The sequence below is a fragment of the Podarcis cretensis genome (assembly GCF_951804945.1).
Source record: "Podarcis cretensis genome assembly, chromosome: 9".
Lineage (NCBI taxonomy): Eukaryota > Metazoa > Chordata > Lepidosauria > Squamata > Lacertidae > Podarcis > Podarcis cretensis.
The window spans coordinates 73,532,524-73,538,587 of NC_137178.1; positions in this window are offsets into that span (position 1 = coordinate 73,532,524).

Sequence of the window (6,064 nt, forward strand, 5' to 3'; positions counted from 1 at the left end):
AGAACTTGGGACCAGTTTACACATGAGATTGCCTTACATAACATGTGCTACCTCGACCTCTTCGATTGGCAGAATTGGCACTGCTACAGATTCCACATAATACCTGTTTTACATTGATAAGATGTACACTTTGGAACTCCCTACCTGTTGAGAAGTAGGCACCTTCACTGTAAACCTTCTGAGTGCATTTTTTTCTTGATCTCCTTGTTTTACCTTTTTGGAAATGGCTTTGTGTGTATGTTTTTAATACACATTCAAGCAGCATATAAATTTCATGAAATAAATAAAATAAACTGGTCTGGGATTTGAGGCGATGAGATCAGTGAGACGCCCATCACAGCTAGTGTACAACAACAGGTACAACACAGCGCCTACAAAGAAAGGCTGATTGTTTTGCAGAAGGCCTCTTAATATCTATAATGTGGACACACCAACCTTCTTAATTTGAGAGATCTGGCCAGGCCTCAGATTTAGGTCATAGTCCTACTCTCATTTGGAGATGCGGGTGGCGCTGCGGTCTAAACCACAGAGCCTAGGGCTTGCCAATCAGAAGGTCAGCGGTTCGAATCCCCGTGATGGGGTGAGCTCCCGTTGCTCGGTCCCTTCTCCTGCCAACCTAGCAGTTCGAAAGCACATCAAAGTGCAAGTAGATAAATAGGTACTGCTCCAGCGGGAAGGTAAACGGCGTTTCCGTGCGCTGCTGTGGTTTGCCAGAAGCAGCTTAGTTATGCTGGAAGAGGGAAAGGATTTGCTGAATTAACCATGTGAACTGGAATACAAAAAAGGGAGGTGTGAGGAGGTCAGGAAACAAGTAATACAAAATATAAGATATGAAAAGATTGATTTTTTTTCTATTTTTTCTAATTGTTTTTCATTTTCCAGGTATTGTGTTGTTTTTTTTTTCGTATTTTTGTATCTGTAATTTTTTTTCTTTTTATTCTGTAAGTACTTTCTTTTTTCTGTTTGTAAAACACCAATAAATATCTTTGGGGGGGAAAAAGAGAACAGAAATCACGTGGCGGCGGCACTGCGGCAGCAGGAGGCCCCATTAGCTAAAGTGGTACCTCAGGTTAGGAACAGTTTCAGGTTAAGAACGGGCCTCCAGAACTAATTAAGTTCTTAACCTGAGGTACCTCTGTTGGGATTCGCAGGATACTGAGTAAGTCTGCAGGCTTCAACAGGCTTATGCAATACTCTGTGAAGTGCTGGGTCAGAGTGACTCAGCAGGAGTGTGATTAATGTGACTGGCTATCACCTGTTTTAAAAAGGAAAGCCTGCTCAACAGTGTGTGGTGGTTGTGCTGTGGTGTGGTGATGCTGTGGTGGAGAGTATTCATTTGCCTTAAGGAGCAGGTACTCTGTATGGACTGTTTTTGTAAATACTTGTATATAAGGTAAAGGTAAAGGTACCCCTGCCCGTACGGGCCAGTCTTGACAGACTCTGGGGTTGTGCGCCCATCTCACATAAGAGGCCAGGGGCCAGCGCTGTCCGGAGACACTTCTGGGTCACGTGGCCAGCGTGACATCGCTGCTCTGGCGAGCCAGAGCCGCACACGGAAACGCCGTTTACCTTCCCGCTGGTAAGCGGTCCCTATTTATCTACTTGCACCCGGAGGTGCTTTCGAACTGCTAGGTTGGCAGGCGCTGGGACCAAGCAGCGGGAGCGCACCCCGCCGCAGGGATTCGAACCGCCGACCTTTCGATCGGCAAGTCCTAGGCGCTGAGGCTTTAACCCACAGCGCCACCTGCGTTGAAAGACTGCACTGAAAAGAAACCTGGGACTCTGAGCGTTTCGCTAAAAATTCACGAAAACCTCTGTAAAAGGACACATTCTACTCATGTAAAAACACCAGGCAGGCCCCACGAATAACCCAGAGATGCATTTTAAATAAAGTGGTACTTCGGGTTACAGACGCTTCAGGTTATAGATGCTTCAGGTTACAGACTCCGCTAACCCAGAAATAGTACTTTGGGTTAAGAACTTTGCTTCAGGATGAGAACAGAAATCATGTGGCGGCAGCAGGAGGCCCCATTAGCTAAAGTGGTACCTCAGGTTAAGAACAGTTTCAGGTTAAGAACAGACCTCCAGAACGAATTAAGTTTTTAACCCAAGGTACCACTGTAAAAGGACACATTCTACTCATATAAAATCACCAGGCAGGCCCCACAAATAACCCAGAGATGGGTTAAATAAAAGTACACATTCTACTCATGTAAAAACACGCTGATTCCTGGACCATCTGTGGGCCGGATTGAGAATGCGATTGGGCCGGATCTGGCCCCTGGGCCTTAGGTTGCCTGCCCCTGCCTTAAACTGTTCTTAATTTATCTCTAGCCAAGGTGTGAACAGCTCTGCATAGTAAAGACATCCTGGCCCATTGACATTTGCCCCTTCCCCATGTAGCCAAACAGAAATGAAACTGACACCAATGAAGCTGTGCTGATGTGAACAGCTGTGTGTGTGTTTTGCAGGGGTGTGCGGAAGAGCTGTGAAGTGCAACCTGGGCAAGGGCACTTTTCCTGCACACTGAGGTGATAATGGGAACACATCCTTAGTTTTTGGACCTTCAAGAGTCGGCAAGCATGGAAGATGACAAGCATAGCAGCATTTTTGCTCTCCTTTCAACTCCGTTGGCTTTGCCACCTCATGAAAGCATCGGTTCTGTAGCACTTTAATTCCCACAAAGACTCCTGGGGAATTATAATTGGTTATGTGCTGTGTTTGTGATCTTCCCTGTCACAGAGCTGTATTTCCCAGCGTTCTCTGGGAAAAGAGAGAAGGGGTATCAACAGCTAGTTTAACTCTGTTGCGAGGAGTTACTCTCTGAAGCAGGAGGGTTGGAAACTGGAATCCACGGAGGCCTGCGTATTGCAGATGCCAGCAGTGGCTATTGGCGAGGAATGTACTGATGCCTCTGCTTCTCCCATGAAAGAAATGTTAATGCTTTCCATCCTCACCTATTAATACAACCATTTACATTAGTGAATGTTTAGGAAGAATCTACTGTGTGAAGATTGTTTAGCTGGATTATTATTGTAAGTCATCCCCCACACACACATACACACCGTCCGCCCGCTTACATGGAATTTATGGCCATCTAATTCTGATGGGAATGTGCAATTCCCTCCTCACCTATGATAAAGACATTTAGCTAGCTGTTAATTAGCAGTTGGCTAAAATAGCTTGAAAGCCAAGGTTTGCCACCTGAGTCCAAAACAGCCTTCCTGTTGATTTGAATTCAGCAGCAGGAAGGAAATTTGAAAATGCATTTCCATCTCTAGACAGGCTTTCCCAGCTTCAGGGTTGTCTGTTTACTTGGCTACTTTTGTTGATCAGGCTTCCAAACCTCTTCACTTATTTCTCTCTTCAATCGCTCTCTCCATTTTCCTGGCAAAAATGCAACCTTCTTGTCTTCTCAGATGCTGAACATGCAGGAGACAAAATGTTCCACTTCCACCTTCTCCTTACTTTGGCCTAGATTCAGGTAGGTAGCCGTGTTGGTCTGACACAGTCGAAATATATTTTAAAAAATTAAAAAATTGTTCAGTAGCACCTTAGAGACTAACTAAGTTTGTTCTTGGTATAAGCTTTCATGTGCATGCACACTTCTTCAGATACACAGATACACTCTAAGGTGCTACTGGACATTTTTTTAATTATTTAATATATTTTACTTTGCCCTGTATTTAAACTTCATTCAGTTCCAACCCCCCCCCCCGCCCCCATTTTGTTTTTAAAGAGGGGGAGGCATTAAGCATTGACTTTCTGAGCTCCCATTGTTTGGTCCCAGCTCCTGCCCACCTAGCAGTTCAAAAGCACGTCAAGTGCAAGTAGATAAATAGGTACCTCTCTGGCGGGAAGGTAAACGGCGTTTCCGTGTGCTGCTCTGGTTTCGCCAGAAGCGGCTTAGTCATGCTGGCCACATGACCCAGAAGCTGTCTGCAGACAAACGCCGGCTCCCTCAGCCAGTAAAGAGAGATGAGCGCACAACCCCAGAGTCATCCGCGACTGGACCCAACGGTCAGGGGTACCTTTACCTTTACCTTTTTCTCTCTAACAGATGTGGTTCTGTTTGCCAAAGAAAGCCAGGAAAATGAGCAGAACAACCTGTTAGGAAGCAAAAGTAAAAAAATCTATTCCTGAACTGGTGACGCACTCAAAACCGAGGAAAATGTCTGATATGTTATTTGAACAAAGAAGGCAAGTAGTGTAAGGGTACAAGGAAGAAGGGAAGAGAAGAATAGTGCAGGGTGATGGAGAAGGAGCCAAAATCCCAGAATGCTTGCCACAGAGTTTGGAAACAAACCTTGGCTACTAATTATGATTCATGAGGAAAGTATTGGTTTTGATTATACAAATACCAGTTTGGACGATGCAAGTACCAGTTTGGTTAACACACTAAGCCAGCCCTTGACTTTGTGCACAGGCTGTTTAAAGGACTGGGGGGAAATCAAAGTGGCTGTGAGCTGCTCTCAGGGAAAGCACACATCTGCATGGTCACCCCAGCAAGCCATGGTTTGTCTTTCTGTGTCATGCAAACCAGCTTGATGTGTGATGTGAATAAGGACTTCCTTTTGTCTTTCTTGGATGTCCTGTGCTCAGTTTCATTCATGTTGTTGTTGTTGTTGTTGTTGTTGTTGTTGTTGTTGTTGTTTAGTCATTTAGTCGTGTCTGACTCTTCATGACCCCCTGGACCAGAGCACCCCAGGCACTCCTGTCTTCCACTGCCTCCTGCAGTTTGGTCAAACTCATGCTGGTAGCTTCGAGAACACTGTCCAACCATCTCGTCCTCTGTCGTCCCCTTCTCCTTGCGCCCTCCATCTTTCCCAACGGCAAGCTAGAACCCCCCAAATGCTAGTACTGTGAGAGGGGGAGAAAAAGTCTCTCTGTACACTTTCTCCACACTGAGCTACACATCTCTCAATGCCTGTCCTTGCTTGTCTTCTAAATTAAAAATCTCCAAATGCCTTACAAATATACAAGATGACCAGGCAGCTTGCATTTCTATCGAGAAGCAAACCCAGTGTTCTACATCTGGCTCCAGAGAGGCAGACCCCCACCCACCCCTGGGATCTCCAAAGCTTAAAACCAGCTCTCTTATCTTTTGCTCAGCCTTAAATAGCTTTTTCTCTTGTTCCTTTATGCATAGACATACCTAGATGACATCATCCTTGGCTAGAGAGCTGGATGTTATGCCGCATGCCAACTTTAGTTGAAATATATTAGGTCATTTGCATTAAAGATGTTTGCTGTTTCCCACTGACTTGCGGTGTCTTCTTAGTACTGTATACCCATGTCCTTAAAGAATTTCTAGAGACCTGGTAGTATTCACCTTGCATGAACAAGTCCATGGTTTGGATGTGTGACCAACACACAGTGGTTCATAAATGTGACCAGCCCTTAATCACTGGAGGACAAATGAAATCTAGTGATGGATATCAACAGGGGTGTGCAAGGTTCAAATTTCCCATGTATCCATAAATTTCAATGGGTGACCCTTGGCAAGTCGCACTCTTTATCTTAGCCTGGCTTAGTATTGGTAAGGTAAAGGTACCCCTGCCCATACGGGCCAGTCTTGACAGACTCTAGGGTTGTGCGCTCATCACACTCTAGAGGCCGGGAGCCAGCGCTGTCCGCAGACACTTCCGGGTCACGTGGCCAGTGTGACGAAGCTGCTCCGGCGAACCGGCACCAGAGCAGCACACGGAACGCCGTTTACCTTCCCGCTATAAAGCGGTCCCTATTTATCTACTTACACCCGGGGGTGCTTTCGAACTGCTAGGTTGGCAGGTGCTGGGACCGAGCAATGGGAGCACACCCCGCCGCGGGGATTTGAACCACCGACCATGCGATCGGCAAGTCCTAGGCACTGAGGTTTTACCCACAGCGCCACCCGCGTCCCTGGCTTAGTATTGGTACTGTAACCTAAAACACAGATTAAAATGCACATTGCACCCTACATGAACATCACAAAATGGTGGGGAAATGTTCTCAAGCACTTTATTTATTTTTGAGATTTATATTTATTTTGAGATTTGTACTGTAAAATGGTCGTGTCACAACA